The sequence below is a fragment of the Thermobia domestica genome, chromosome 1, assembly GCF_964235325.1.
Source record: "Thermobia domestica chromosome 1, izTheDome1.hap1.1, whole genome shotgun sequence".
Classification (NCBI taxonomy): domain Eukaryota; kingdom Metazoa; phylum Arthropoda; class Insecta; order Zygentoma; family Lepismatidae; genus Thermobia; species Thermobia domestica.
Window position 1 is genome coordinate 224,618,415 of NC_137454.1, and position 17,214 is coordinate 224,635,628.

At 36.8% G+C, this 17,214-nt stretch overlaps 1 protein-coding gene across 14 annotated transcripts in view; it reads right to left on the bottom strand.

The window, feature by feature from the left end:
• LOC145694314 (uncharacterized) overlaps positions 1-17,214 on the bottom strand; it is a 671,298-nt gene that overhangs the window by 293,356 nt on the left and 360,728 nt on the right. The window lies entirely within an intron of this gene.

Below are 17,214 nucleotides of genomic sequence, written 5' to 3' on the forward strand. Positions count from 1 at the left end.
AAAACAGAAACAACATAATAGCTTCCATCTACTCCATTACTCTTCTATTCAAATGGTTCAAATTAGCCTTTTTCCGGTATCAACGTTTATCTCTATAGAACGGAAACGGTAACATATAGCGGGAAGCGGTTTTCTGCAAACGATTCAGCGTCTCAACGCAACACACCATGCCTATCCGCAACACTCAACCAAAACTAGAAGTGGTTCAAATTGACCATTTTTAGTTTCAACGTTTACAGCCATAGAGCGAAAACAGTAACATATAGCGAGAACCGGTCTTTTTGCAATCGATTTACGATCTTAAGAATAAGTTTTATTTCCTCCATTAACCTTCTATTCAAACCAGAAGTGGTAAAAAATTAAGTGTTTCCGATTTCATCGTTGGTCGCCGTAGAACAAAAATGGTCTTATCTTGGTGTTAGGAATCACCTCCCAAACGTTGTCGGTGTTGTTACGAAATACCCTATATATATATATATATATATATATATATATATATATATATATATATATATATATATATATATATATATACAATATATAGCAAAATCAGTAAGAAAGAGCAAGTAATGATCTTGTGATATGTATTCATTTTCCGAGGAACAGTTCGATCTTTAATCTTATTCCTCTATTCAAGAAGTTACTACTTCAAATTTGAGAATTGAATTTGCATAGATTGGAAGTATACCGTAGTTTCACATTCTGAAACGAAACTTAGGCTAACTGTTATTTATTGTTAAGACATGTTCCATCGTTCTGCACTTTAGGATAAAGATGATAAAGAGAGAAATGAATGATGAAATCACCTATCACGCATACTCTTAGCGGATTCGAATCAACAACAGACAAGCAAGACTTGCGAAAGCCAATCTAAGAAAATCTAGTTTTAATCAATGCAAATTAGTTCAAGTACCGCTAAAAAGTTCGATTTGTTGTAATTCTCGACAAAATATCAAGAAATTTTTATATCGTATTATATAGAATAAGGAAGATAACTCAGGATATATGACTCTGATGTAAACAGACCGCACATTCCAAAGTTGTCAAAAGCTAATTTTGAGCTAACAGCAATAAGCTAGTAAATGAAGTGAAACGAAATCATTAAGTTCACACAGTTATGTCTTTTAGGCAAAAGAAGGCGGGTGATTATTGAAAATAAAATATTATAAAATTGTTGGTGAAATAAAAATGTAGGAAAAGATGGGAGAGCGCTAGAAAAGTCACAGACACAATGTGTCCACCACAAACCAACCACAATGTATCCAGCGATCCAACCAGGAACTCGTTACTTCCCAGCAAATAGCTGGAGTCTCATATGGTACCACACTTATGACTTACGTTTACGGTCCTACAGTGTTTTACTGGTATTCTTAAGGTGGATCACTAGGTGTTCCCAGTGCTATGCTTAACGGTGCTTGAATAGTGCGGCGTTGCGAGATAGTGTCGAGTGTTTACTGATGCCAGATAATAAAGGAAGTAATCATGGAATTCTGCTTGGATACTTACTAGAGAAATTAGTTTTTGACCCTTACCGCAATTTCGCTTCACGAACTGCAACGCTAGAATCCAGGAATTTTCATATTGTGACTACTACAGTAAAAGTACACATTTGGCAACAACGCACTATGGCGTTCTGCACAAGTTTCGTCTCAAAATCTATTTCCTTAAATGTAAATTAATATTTAAATAAAATATTAAACATAACACGAAAACTGGTCAAACAATATATCTATTTGGTAATAAGATCGTTACTTTAAAATACTTTACACATACAAATAAAAATTTCGTAAAACTGAGCATTTCTAGTAAGATCTTACAGCAAGTGCCATCTTGTGTGCTCATTGAAAAATGCAACAAATAAAAAATATTTGATTCGTTTCACAATTTCAGGAGAGAGAACCAAATGAATCAGTGTCTTGTGCTGTAGCTGAAACATTACTCTATCTTATAGTGCAATATTTATAATATGTAATGTTTCATTGCGCAGTAGTTAAGGCAATGAGCTAAAATATGTACTGATTTCCGGGTGGTGATCCATCTTAATCTATAGACCCTATAGGTCTAAATAAAAATAAAGCGACTATATTTGTGACTTAATTACTCTTGAACCACCCGACCGATCTCGATCAAATTTTTTAACATAGGTGAGATTCCGGCCTGGAATGTTTTTTACCATTTCACTTTGACGGTGCAACTTAGAGGAGGGGCAAAGAATTTTTAAAAAAATGATCGAAAATTACCGATATTAATGTTGAATTCATAGGTTTCGGGGTCGTTGAAATGAACAGTGACACTTGTGATACCGTTTAAATCCAAATTCAGCTTCGCAACGTGGGAAAGAGAAGTGTTAGAGAGCGCTTCAGTAATAGTAAAAAGTGGCTGACTAACGGAACATATTACTATTTTTTTCTGATTTTAACCCAGTGAAGCGGCAATTGTCGCTAGTAAACAAATAAATAGGAATAATGCATCAAGCCAACGCCCTAACCGCATTGAAATATCGTTTCTCGTGAAATCAGCAAAGTCAAGCAATCCTGACTGAACCTAGTCAGAGGAAAGATGGGTGACCGTTCTACTAGTTAGGTGGTGTTGGTATTGCGTTGTTCACCCAGCGTCATGATGATAATTGGGGAGCTACTCGAAAGATAGAAGTAGTGAACCCCGGCCTAAAAAAAACATTAACGATAGGTCAAAATATGAAGCATAAGTTATATTCTAAAAGCATGAGCGCCACAAGCCGGCTAGTAGGTTCTGGTCCCCTAAAAGCTGTTAGCCAAAAGTTAAGTTATTAAAAGAACATTTTATACGTATAATATACTGTCAAAGAATCGACACTAATCACAGTACTCTGAGTTCACAAATACGCCTAACTCAGGTAACTTCTTTAATATCTATAAAGGATAATTATGTAAGTTCATTACTAATCTTGTAACGAGATTAACCTTTTGGAGGTAGTTGGCAACAGTGTAAAAGCACATGGGCAGTGGCGTGTCGTGCCCGTCTCCATCGTAACATCAACATCACGTACTGTTACCACAGATAACTTCTTTTTCTGTTTCTCATTTATTTTTGTTATAAGAAGGCACGAAATAGAAGAAATATTTTTGGAACGTTTAGTCGTGCATTAGTTTGATATTCTTTGCGTGTGCTTAATTTCCAACGCTTTTATTTACATCAGGAAACAAAGAAAACATGATCAATTTAGCTGTTAGGACAACAGACTAAATTACCTTTTTCTATATATTTATTTTTTTAATTTTATGTGTTTGGAGAAATTTTCTTTATATGGGCTCATTTCCATGAAAAACTATATCGTTTAATATAAATTTTGCTATAGGGTAAGTTTGGGCGAATCCGGACAGTTCTGATGTTTCTTTCTTTTACTGCTACCCCACTAAACAAAAATATTCAATACTTCGTCATATTATTTAATATGTTGGTATACATGTATAACTGAAATAGTTTTCCTGGAATGCCATGCTAAGAAATAAAAAATAATTTTCTGAAAGTTGACTAAAACTTTGGTTTGCAAATTTGGAATAGTGAATCCGGACAGTAGGTTGGCGATTCCGGACACTGGACCATAAAGAATGATATATACATGATAGATGTATTGTAACTTACTATCTTGCTACATTAACATTCTAATATGAGAAGTATAGAATATAAATACAATTACGTGATAAATACATACAAATTACTAACAGCAATTTCTATCCTAATTTCTTTAGTGTTGAAATTGCAAGCTAAGTGCAGAGTATCACTATAGCATTTAATCATTATACATATTAATCACATTTGTTTCCATTTTATAACAAAATACTTTGGATAGATTAATAATTACCTGTACCTTGGGCAGAAAGTGCTCATACATGTGTACTATACTTAATAGAATGTTAATTTAATAATAACAGAAGAAGAATGTTTTTAAGATATGTAAAAATTAATATTATGGGATAGTTGTTGCTATGTAAATGTTTATGGATACCTAGTCAGCAAGTTGCTATGTAAATGTTTATGGATACCTAGTCAGCAAGTTTGTGTGCTTGACAGTTTGAAGGAAAATATATTATAAAGTATATCAGCTAATAAACCATTTTAGCAACGTTCATCGACGTTATCATTCTAATAGAAAAGGTGAGAATAATGCTATATAATTATTAAAGATAATTTTTACATGCAAACAAATACTACCACTCAATATTTGTATATCTTACTTAGACGAACCAGGTTGACGACTACCCTTGGTGAGTCGTTATAATTTATTTTTCTTGCGTGAATCACGTCTGCCAGTTTCATGAAGCAGTAGCCATAATTCAGACACATCGTCCACAGATAAAATACGGTTCCTTACCACCGCTCACACATCTTTCATGAAACCAGGTATTACACAGAGTACAGGGCACCCAGGAACTGTATTTGCTTGATGGTGCATTATAATTCTTCCCACAAAACCCACAGTTATTTCCATCCATACCTTCGATTGTGTTTGAGGAGACATTTTGAAATATTTAATCTTTTAACAACGCCTGACCTTGGGATATGGGTTTGCGAGAAGCAACAGCAGGAGAAAGTAGGAACTGTTTAACTGAGGGATCTGAAGGCAATTGAGACGTGTTTGGGGATGAGTATGATGACACAAAAGAGGAATTATTTCCAGCTACTGGCAGATCAAGTTCATTCGGCAAAAGAAATTCATGTTCCCGAACTTGTTGCGGATCAAATGGGAATATACCGGTGGCACGGAATCCATTCGCAGCAGCACCAACGTTTGCAGCACGATACCAGACTTTCCAGAACAGTTCGCCAAATATGATTTTAGTCAGAGATCCTGTTGGATGTGCCTTCATCCATGAATTTGTTGTAATGTCATATTCCACCTTTAACACTTTACAGAATGTCAAATCCAAAGGTTGCAGCCGGTGACTCGTGTGTAAAGATAAAGAGATAGCATAAATGGAATGTTCATCATAAAATTGATACGCCGACAATGAACTGTGTGACGTATGGCCCTTTAAATTCAACAAAACCGGCAGAGTGTTGCAAGTTGGCATGCATGAAGCGAAGTGCTCTAACAGGTAAAGGAACACTCTTCGTTACTCCAACCATTTTTACTCATTAGCACTTTAGAACGCTTTGGCATACTTTGCTCGAACTCCAGCTTCTATTTCACACTCAGAAACGTGAAAAGCGAGAGAGTGTTCTGAATTCTCTTAGTTGATTAATCACATTGTCCTTATTCACCTTAATATAGTAAACGCGTCCGGATTCACCCTTCCCTGAACGTCCGGAATCGCCCATTTTGAGCATCATAAACTTGTGCATGCGTTGCGCAGGCGTGTGCAAAGTCATGGAATTCTTCCAACATGCAACGAGTAAAGTAGGGTCTTTGCTTCGATATATGTCTTATTTAACCATTTGCTGACAACCACTTCTGTGTAAAGCCTTAAAATATTCCACTAAAAAGTTACATCAGTTCAAAAAACGTGCACAAAGCCACCTTTTTCTTCTTCTTTCCCCCATCATCGAAACTACGTATAACGCTCTTTGCACTTCCTACTCAGCACTGAACAGTGTTGCCAATTTGGGGGAAAAGTCGCTAAATCTAGGGGATTCGCGTTCCAGGATAGCGACAAAAAATATTTTTTCCGATTAGCGACTTTTTTGGTGATTTTGGAATGACGATTTGCCGACTTACTTACAAATCTAGCGACTTTTGCGCTGGGAAAGTACGTAATATTTATCTCTATATTCCCGCTTTGATTGTTGTTATCTCTTGCCTTCTAACGGGGACGAACTCCAGCTTTTAATGTCCTTTAGTTTACAGAGCTTCTGTTTAGAGGCACAAATAATACATTACCGATAGTAAACAGATTATCTGTAGAAGCGTGAGTAGGCTTTTTAGACCAAGATTTTTTCTAGGTCTTTAATTTTGCTCGTTTTTCTAAATTCATTTTTGATTTTGTTGAAGCAAAATTGATCATAAAGTTAAATATATATAAAAGTGAAATTATTGTTAGTTATATGTGTCTTTGAATCTTTCATATACGTTCTTGTTAGCGTAGATAGTACTATGGCTTGAATTGATCACGTATCTTATACACACACACACACACACACATATATATATATATATATATATATATATATATATATATATATATATATATATATATATATATATGAAGAATAGTATTATCGTAAGCTTAGGATGTCCGGATTCATCGACTGTCCGGAATCACCCAAACTTACTATATCTACATATACAGGGAGAGAGAGAAAGGGAGATAGAGAAGCGAATCTATAGAGGACACCGGGGCTTATATAACCCCTCTCCCATGAAGTTCAAATTTACACTGAATGAAGTAGAAGTTATGACACTTGATCGTACTTTGCAAATGCTATTGGATAAAACGACGTATGGACGTATTTATTCTCCTCTTGACCGAATTCTGGGTCCGCGCCATACATATAATGATCTGAAGCTAATTTTTCTATAGGATAAATATTTCGAATTTTGCTCTACAGTAGGTGAGTGGGTGGTAGAGCGCTTACTTTCGAAGAATAGAATCCTAAGTTTAATCCTACGAAGGTGAGCTTTGAAGACGTGACTTTCAGGAACAAGGGATATTTGTTAAAGGGCCTGTCCGGCACAAGAGTGACAATAGTCGTAATTTTATCTTAGCTCACAAATGGTGGTAGGTCAACAGGGAGATTGATTTTAGGTTGAGCTGCTATCAAAAATCATATAGCCATGAAAGAGTTCACGATTACCGTAGGCCTCTTCGGCGCTAGATACCCGCGTTCAATTCCTGGTGCGAGTTCATGCTGTTTGGATCTCAGATTAAGCTGGAGATCCACGTCTCACATTGCCTCATTGCTAAAACAGACCACTGAATTTCAAATAAACCAAGAACCATGTTTACTTTGTTTAACTGTGGTGGGTATCTACGTCATCTTTGTGTTATTATTATTATTATTAGTAGTAGTAGTAGTAGTAGTAATAGTAGTAGTAGTAGTAGTAATCCTTGAAATGAACTAAATTTTTAAAGATATGTGATATGCTGATTTCATCTTGAATTTTAGTTAAATGTCCGTTGAGTTTTCAAAGTAAATTTGCTTTATATGTAAATTAATATTGATTAATAAAATTTTATTATTAGATGTTAGTTATATATATAGCAAACATATAAACTCAGTACAATACAAATCCATCAGAACTCAGTACAATATCAAGAGATAAAATATAGTTTTCACAAAGAAAGGGACATTTCAAACATTTGAGGAAAATATCAGTAAACTCAAACCACGTAAAATCCCAGAGATATTTTATATACCTAGTTATATCATAAATACTGTCACAAGTTTGAATGCAAATAACACAGAGAATATTAACACCAAGGCAATTTATTGTAGTCATGTTTTACACTGATATGTTGTACACCTGACGCAGGAATCATTTTTCAAAATATCCCCCCTTGGCCTTGATGCAGGCACGAATTTTGTCCGCCCACTGGTCAATGGCATTACGTACCACATCCACTGCTCTTGTCAAGGATTGTTTCAGACTGTCGACAGATGGATGCCGTTTATGGCAGACCTTTGCCTGAAGGACTGCCCAAAGTTTGTAGTCCAACGGGTTAAGGTCCGGGCTGCTAGAAGGCCAATCAGCGGTAGAAATGAAGTCGGGGACGTTCCGTGCCAGCCACTCCTCGCTTGTTTTCGCTTTGTGGCCTGGAGCGGAATCCTGCTGGAAGGGCCACCTTTCTCCAGAGAACATAGTAGCACTGTAGTACTGTGAAACCACTGTAGGTGTTGGCACTGTGTCCTGGTACACCTTGGTAGATGTTTTAACACCTTTTTTGCAAAAATGCAGCTGGGTTGTGCCTGAGTAGCTCACTCCCCACCAAACCATCACTGACACAGGATGATATGCCCTCTGAACCCTTCGAGCTGCCTCAGTAGATGACGTGGCATACACACGGTCATTTTGGGCGTTGTAGGCCTGCTCAATTGTGAATACCTTTCCGTCAGTGAACAGAATCTTTCTGTGCAGATTGTTGGCGTAATGCCGCAACAGTCTCTCTGATTTAAGAACCCTCTGCGACATTAATGTTTGGGTCAGAAAGTGACCAGTCCGCCTCTTACAGTATACCCCCTTAGATGTAGGTCACTCTTGAGCACACAAGACATGGAATTTCTGCTGATGTTAATCTCAGCAGCCATCATACTTTGTGCTCGAACAGGATTTCTTCGAATTCTTGCTGCGACTGTTTTCTAGACCTGCGGGATTAGTACCGTTCATGGTCTGCCACTCCTTGCGCGGTCAGCTGCCGTTCCAGTCTCGGTGTATCGCTGTATGGCGCGATACACGAATCTCTTGCTGATTTGTAGGGGTATCAGGAGGTTGAAAATTTCACCTGCTCTCTTTCCGACCCTGTGTAGTGCAATGACTGCTACACGATTTTCGTAATCACCCCACTCCATCAGAACTCAGTACAATATCAAAGTATGTCATGAACCGTCAAACACACACTACATGCATTCTTCGCTTTATACACAGACGGTAGCACTGTGCCACTCCGGATGCCTACAGCGCCACTCTAAACTTTGTGACATATTATATATATATATATATATATATATATAAATAAATAAATAAGAGGTCATGAATATTCGACACCGTAGTTGAATAGTGAGGTAATTTACGTTTCTTTATGACGTTAGATAGATATACTTTCTTTATCGAATGAAAATTAGAGGTTCCAGCTCCGGCTACTTACCTATAAATGTTGGAGATGTGACTAATTGATTTTGAGTTTGGCGTCCCTTTCAGCGGCGAGAATATATGACACGGGGACCTACAGCTTAACTTCAAATTTGAACCACATGAGCTCCCGATAGAGAATCGAATCCGGATCAGCCACGCTAAACGCGCGTACGCTAACCGCTTAGCAACGGGGGAGCTACTGCAGGTGTGACGAAAGACTGTGTATCCAAAAGCGAGGGGTAGCTGAACGCGACTTTCACTGGTATCACGTCAGAAAGGCCTGTACAAAAAGGCGAGGACAGAAAGGCCCAAGTCAAAACGACCCCGCATCAGAAGAGCAAAGTCAAAATGGCTCCGATCATAAGAGCCCGAGTCAAAAGGGCTCCAGCCATAAGGGACCGAAGGGATCGTTTTAATTAGGCCTTTCTGTCCTAGTTCTTTTGTCCGGGCCTTTCTGACATGGAATCCTTTCACTACGGCACAGTAAGAAGGATTCATTCAGAATTTGAATGTTAAAGAGGAAAAAGAAAGACGAGCCATTGTTTGCCTTTAGTGCGGGGTATACCAATACGTATAAAGACGAAAAGTGAATTTGATACCGAGAATATTCAAGCAACCTTTTTCGGTACAGACAGCAATCAATTCTTTACGAAAACTGCGAGACTATGATTATTAATTCCGACTTGGTATAGCATGTTACTACCAAGGGTGGGTGATGAGAGAAAATGGCCGTATCATTGATGTAGGATATATGACCTAGATTAGAAATGAAATAATACCAATTTTTTTTTTAGATTTTGGCTACGGAACGAACGGACGGGTAGACAGAAAGCGAAATGTTGTACATCTTTCAAATACGTTGTACTACTGTAAAAATGAAACGAAATCTTTCAATTTAACGTCCCACGTTTACACCGTTTAGGCTAAGGGAGACGGATGATTAAGGCAAGTGAATGACGATGCAAGAATTGGCGAAATGTGAAAATGGGAGGAAACGGGAGTATCCCGAGAAAACCCACGAATACGATGTTGTCCACCAAAAAAAGTACTTAGCCGGGGATCGAACCAGGGAATCCATGCACCAGAGGTAAGCACTGTACCACTGAGCTACCGTGTGGATATTCCAATAACAGCAGAAAAGCTATTTGAATAATGAATATTCAAATAATGATTGGGATAACGATTGCAATTATTCAAATAACAGCTAATTATTCGAATAATTATTATAATTATTTAAATAACAAATAATTAGTCGAATAACGAATATTCAAATATTTTTTTCGAATAATGATTATAATTATTCGAATAACTATTGTTATCATTTGAATAACAATTAATTAATCGAATAACGAATCATTTTTCGAATATTAAAAGCAAATATTCGTTCATTCGAATAAAAGCAAAAAAATGTTTATTTTATTATTCGAAAAATGAATATTCGAATAATTTTAATAGTACTAATCTGTTAGTTGGCTTATATTTTATCGTATATCGAAGTTTGGGTTCTGTAGACTAAATGGAATATTTTAGAAGAATGCATATTTTGTGGGTATATATGTGTATATTTTGGTGTTGTGCCTAAGTTCGGAAGATATGGGATTGTATATGAATGTAATGTGGAAGTTGAGCAATCTTCTGGAGATATGAAAAACTTGAAGATAAGGTAAACCGTTATGGAACTACTCAGATGAGGTTTGCTACTACATCGTGTAACAGTCATGACATAAGAACTCATTTGTAGAAAGATAATGGACAGCATGATAGGAAAAGTCACTGATTATATGAGCGACTCAGGAAAACAATGGTATCACGTTTTCTAACGTTCGAGTAAACTAAGAAAGGAGGTTCAACATTACCATGCAATGCAATGTAATGACAAATACCAAACAAGCTTAGCCTGCCATCTGCAGATAAATTTTCGAAATTGAACTACCTACATACTGTTCTATAGTTCATTTTCAACACATTCCACTTAAAAACTCAACTTGTAAATTATTCATTATAGCTTTGGAAAATTCAAGATTATTAATAAAACTCCAACTGACCAAAGCAGCATATATATTTTAAGATTATATATTTGTGTTACAGTTTCGGCTATGTAAGACAAATATTTAATTTTAAAATATATATACTGCTTTGGTCAGTTGGAGTTTTATTAATAATCTTAATAACTCAATTTCACAGGAAATGGGGCTTACCATCCCGAGCTGCTCATGGATATTGCCTAAAGATATAGTGACTGCGAAGACTCGTGAAGCCTGGGCTCTACACAAATCTAGAACTGCTTTCCCTCACGTGTGATACATCGAAAGAATTCGGGATGATTCATGGAGATGCCTTCCGAACGCACACTTGAGAAAACGTCAAACAACAGAAGTGCACAAACAACGTTGCCAAATTTAGACGACATGGCAAACGAGTGACAAAAAAATCAGCACTTAAAGAAATATAACACGAACAGTAACAGTTATTCGAATTAAACGCCAACAATAACAATAGCAACAATATAAAATAACGACTACGACAGTAACAATAAAACGAAACAACGGTAATTCGACAACACTGTACCCTCAGGAGATGTTCTCTCCGTATAGCGCGAGAAACGAAACTGGCAAAATTTCATTAGTTGGGTTTGACGACCGGGACCTTCCCTCATGTTCTATTGGATGGTAAAATTGGTAAATCTAGGTCAAGCTTCACGCAATTACTGTAGTGTTATGGTAAAAAAAAATATATATAGTTGAAGCAAGTGAGAGATAACATGTTGGAAACTTGCTTAATACCTAACTGATACCTAATCACAATAGTTAGCATCTCATTGGGATCCAAGAATAATTGAGTTGAGTTGATTTTGAGTTTAACGTGCCGTTCAGCAGCGAGGCTATATGAGACGTGGACCTATTGATTAACGTGGAATCCGAACCACATGAGCTCCCGCCGGGAATCGAACCCGGCTCTAGTTAATCTTGATACGCATACTACATCTTATCAGTAGCAAAACAGTGACAATTTGCCTCTGCAAATTCATAAAGTGAAAGACACAGAGCTATCTTAAAATGCTATTTTTTTTTATTTTTTTTAGTAGAAAGGAATTGACGCTTTTTCTTTCACGTGTATAGTCATGTTATATCCAGTTTTATTTTTACGTATTACATGGACATCTTTCACATAAAAAAAAAAAGTTTTGACCTTATGTATCCTGTGCATAAGCACGTGCTTCTGTTTTCTTCACAACAAACAAGAAAAATAATCTTTAAAAAAGTTTTTGAAAAAAAAAAGCATTACATATACGCAGTGGCGTATTTAGGGGGGGGGCTTCCGGGCTTAAGCCCCCCCCCGAAATCTTAGTTACTATAGTAAAGTATATTAAATATCTTGCAGAATTTTCACATTTTCAGGCAAAGCCCCCCCCGAAAGTTAGCAAAGCCCCTCCCGAAACAAAATCGTAAATACGCCACTGCATATACGGAAAGCAAAGTATATCAAAGAAAAAGTAAAAGAAAGAAAAAACTTAAGGGTATGGGATGGACAGAGAAATCCAAGTTTTCCCTTCATAGATGTCAGCACAGTCGAAGAACTATAAAGAATGAGAAACATTTTGTCTTTTTGTTATAAAACAGCCAAACGGATGGAGGGTGAAAACCTAAGTCATAAATAACCCTTCAGAAGATATTTTTCGCTCCTTTTTGCTGTTAGAATCTTTCTTCACGATTTATGGCATAAACTTGAACTCAATTCGAAAAGAGATATTCCTGAAGGTGTTCTAACACGAAGATGCTCTTGTGCTCTTAATCATTATTATTATTCTCTTGCCTTTTATCTGCTGCAGAAGCTTGTAAAATATATAATACGTACAAGGTAAAACTGTTGCTCATTCCTTTACAATTTCTAATAATAATAATAATAATAATAATAATAATAATAATAATAATAATAATAATAATAATAATAATAATAATAATAATAATAATAATAAATAATTTGAGATCAAATTGAAAGAAATTTAGCTTAAATTAGTTCAGCTAAGTTAGTATAATTTAGGCAAAACTTTTGCAAAAATGTATTGAAACCAAGGATGTTATAAATAGAGGATCTGCCCATATGTATATTCGTCGTATTAAATCGATGAAGCCAAAAAACAACCGAGCATCTGTTGTCTGATTGGCTACTCTCGTTTCTCCCATCGTCTGATTGGCTACCTTCGTTTCCGCCAAGATTGTTGGCTCAAAACATTGCGATCTTATTGGGCGGAGTGGGCAGAGTAGGGGTGGCGAAACTGGCGTATGGCTTCAAGATTTTGTTGTAAGGGCAGATCCTCTATTTTATAAGATCCTTGATTGAAACAGTGTTTCAGAATTACGTAACTTTCTCAATGTGGCTTGAAACCAACAATCAAAGAATGGCCTAGTGATAATGAATTTACTGAGAAAATTTATCGAATTGTTTTTATTTTATTGAATGTCTTACGGTTATGTTCTGTAAGCTAATACGCAAGGGCGATTAAGGAAAGTAAATTACTATGGCAGGGAACACAGTAAATCTAGTGGTCAGAGCACTGGACACACGTCTACGTGGTCCCAGGTACGATTCCGCTTTCAATATTCGGCGTCCACCCACCGTCGTGGGCAAACTGGGGAGTCACGTGAATGAAAGACGTGACGGTCACTAGATCTAGAAAGCTCCTGATACACCTGCCAGAGACAGGGCGACACAGCGCACTGACCACGTCTTCGTGGCTAGGTTGGACTTAGTTCAGTCGTTCGCTAACAGATGGCGTTGGAGCGCCTCAGGTCCATAAGGGCTGTCTTGCCAGTGGATTGGTTTAGAACTATTCGGGCTTGTGCCTCGGAGTGCCGGATTAGGAGGGTGAAAAAATCGGGAAATGTTTGGGGGAGTGTTTTGGTTTGATTGGTCAGGGGGCGCTAATATGAGTTCTTGCCCCGGGCGACATTTAGCGTATTTGCATTAGTATATATTGCACCTACAATCTTTTCCTATCATGCGATTAATTCCTAGTTACATTTTTAAATCGTTTTACATTTTTCTTTCTTTCATTTGTTTTTATTTGCGTCACTGTTAGAAGAAATGAATAACAGACAGTTTGCTACTTAATAGTATTTTTATTTTCTCATATAACTAACTAACTACCTCTATGGCCTATGGAACCCGGAGGTTCAATGCCGCGTTCACAAAAGCTCTCCACTGACTTCTATCCTTAGCTAACTGCATCCAGTTTCTACTTTGTATTCCAATCTCTGCGAGATCCATCTTAATATTGTCCTCCCATCTACGCCTAGGTCTTCCTAATGGTCGTTTTCCGATTGGTCTTCCAGTCAAGACTTTGAAAGCGTCTCTACTTTCTTCCATTCTAGTTACATGACCTGCCCACCTAAGCCTCCTAGACTTGACGACCCTAACAATGTTGGGTAAACCGTATAAATTATGTAGTTCCTCGTTATGAAGTTTCCGCCATTCCCCATTCCCGTTCCTCTTGGGTCCGAATATTCGTCTCAGGATCTTGTTCTCAAATACTTTCAGTCTATGTTCTTCCCTCAGAGTAAGTGACCATGTTTCACAGCCATACAGAACAACAGGCATAATTATCGTTTTGTATATTTTAAGCTTCAAATTTTTCGACAGAATTCTCGACGACAAGAGATTTTGAACCGAATAGTAACACGAATTCCCTGCTTTTAGTCGACATTTAATTTCTTTGTAAATTTCTTCGTTTTTTCCGACATATAGTACCAAAATAAATAAATAATTCCCACAGAATAAATAAACGATCAGCAAAACAGCACGAGCGACATTCTTTTTACTACCATAAAAATATTAAATTTTATCATCTTCCTCAAAAACTACAATGTCCGAGCGCTCCCGATGGGGACACTCAGTCAAAAAAAAAAAGTGTTAAAGCTTTTTTAGGCTAGCCAACCTGAGTGAGGTCTTTACTGGGTCTTCCTCATTCACACCAGATAAATGTCGGGATGCTATCAACATAATGTTCCAGGCCCCTTCCTTCCTTTCCTACTTCCAAGGGCGCCGATCCTGCCCCCCCCCAAAAGCTCATGTGGGCCCCCCTAGTGTATTTATGAATACACAATATTTGGCATAATTTGAATGCAATTTGTCTTAACATCCTCATATGATATATACCTTCTGCGTCTGAGTGGGTCCCCCAAATTTACAGAGAAATCGGCGCCCTTGCCCACTTCCCCGGGTAGTGTGATTGCCGAGGGGCGTCATCCTTCATACGTGACGCAACTGACATGGCCATAAAAATGCCGAAAAGCCCAGAAATCCTAATTCCTAATCCTAATCGAAAATTACATCTTAATTTACCCACAAAGCGTACCATTTTGTTCAGTTTGGATCGACAATAGATAGTATTAATGACAATGAGAATAAATTAGAAATACAACTTGACAAATTATATTTAGATATGTTATAGTATCATTATCTTGTGTCGTGCATGAATAGCCTTAATAATATTGTGTTACTTTTGGTGTATTAATTATATAATATCATAAACATTATTACTGTAACCTAGACTACTGTAATTGGGTACTCTTTATTCTTATTATTCTTTAAAAATAAATAAATATTATCTATTGATTGATGCATGTCTCGTCTCTACACAATATTATTGTTAAAGAAAGATTTAAGGGTTTTATAGAGTCATTTTGACGTATGGTTAGTGCCATACTAAGAGTTTGACTAACGCATGGTTATCGGAAGTATATTCAAAATCTCTGATTAGCACGTAGTAGTTGACTAAGTTAACCACATGTGATTAAATAATTTAGAGCAGAGGGTACCCTGGTTTAGCCACAATAATTTTACATTATGAGAATACAAAGACAATTAATTAACCTACCTGTCTTTCTTTTGACCTGATCGGGAGAAATAATTATGAAACAGCTATTAAGCCGAATCCTCTACAATAGCAGAACTGTTCATTAAAGCGAACAGTGAGAGATAAGTAGAAATTTTCTGAGGAATACCTACAACTGATCGATAAATGACTGTATCTTCGCTTATAATTACAACATAATCCTTCTATGGTCGCTAATATTAATTAACTTCTACTTATTATCCCCGTAAATATATCCCTCAGAAATGAATATGTTAAATATAATTTGATTTTGTAACTATTTATAAGTTGTTGTCATGTCAAACCACAAAGAAAACATTTCGTATTTCATACATTTTAATTTTTACAGACATACAGACATCTAGTTTTCCATAGTTGCCACATTTATTTTTCTCAGCCGACGTCTTGATGTTGTATTAGTTAGTCATAGCCAAATCAACTTATTAGCTGAACTCCAAGCAGATTCTGAATACGAAAAAGTACTCTCCTTAGTACAATGCTAATACAACACTAACTAATCTCGCGACTAACGCTTCATTAACGAATTCTCTCTGAATTCCGAAGAGTATAAATTTATAGTGTAAGAGATAATTATAATTTTCGGTTATATCTCATTAACCATAATGTAAATTGTTATCTTCGTAATGAAATGCTTGATTACTATATGCTTCAATATCAGTTTTATCTTAATTGAAAGTATGAGTACTCTCGATTTTTGGGTTTACAAAAAAGCCGTTTCTCTCGAAAACTGAGCACAAGAATTTACACTTATATAATTTGGTTCAGCTCAAATAGATCTAGCGAATACTATATGTCTTCCCTTTAGACATTTTTTTTTCGTTAGACGCTAATATAATATTATTGAATTTTATTTTATTACTAGCAGAATGCCCGTTCTTCGCTCGGGGAGAATATGCTTCATTTTAAACATAAAGTGCACCAAAACTGTCACCAATCAACTTAGGGCCTCAAAAGCTATAAATTCGACACTAACATGGGTCATTTTCTATCATATCCTCCTCTAAGTTGCGGGGCTGAATTTCAATATAAACGGCATCGAAATGTCACTGTTTATCTGAATGAAAGCGAAAACTATGGATTCGGCATTAGCATAGATGATTTTCGATTATATAAATATCTTTCCCTCCTCTAAATTGGGGGCTGAATTTGGATTTAAACAGCATCGAAAGTTCATCTCTGCGACCCCGAAAACTATGGATTCGGCACTAATATAGGTCATTATCGGTCATTTTAATGTATCTCCTGCCACCCCTCTTCTGACTTGCATTATCAAGATGAAATGATAAAAGCCATCTTTGGTCCCAGGGGCGGATCCAGGACCGACTTCTGGGGGGGGGGCGGTGGGTTGTCATACTGCTACTTTTAAGGGCTCCAAACTTTGAGATGGGTTTTTATTTTTATATATATAATATAAAAAAGTTTTCCCTTCTGGGAGGGGGGCGATCGCCCCCCTGGATCCGCCCCTGCCAGGCCCAAACCTCATCTATGTTGAAAATTTGATAGAGATCGGTCGGTTTGTTCAAGGGTTATTAAGTCACACAGTCACTTC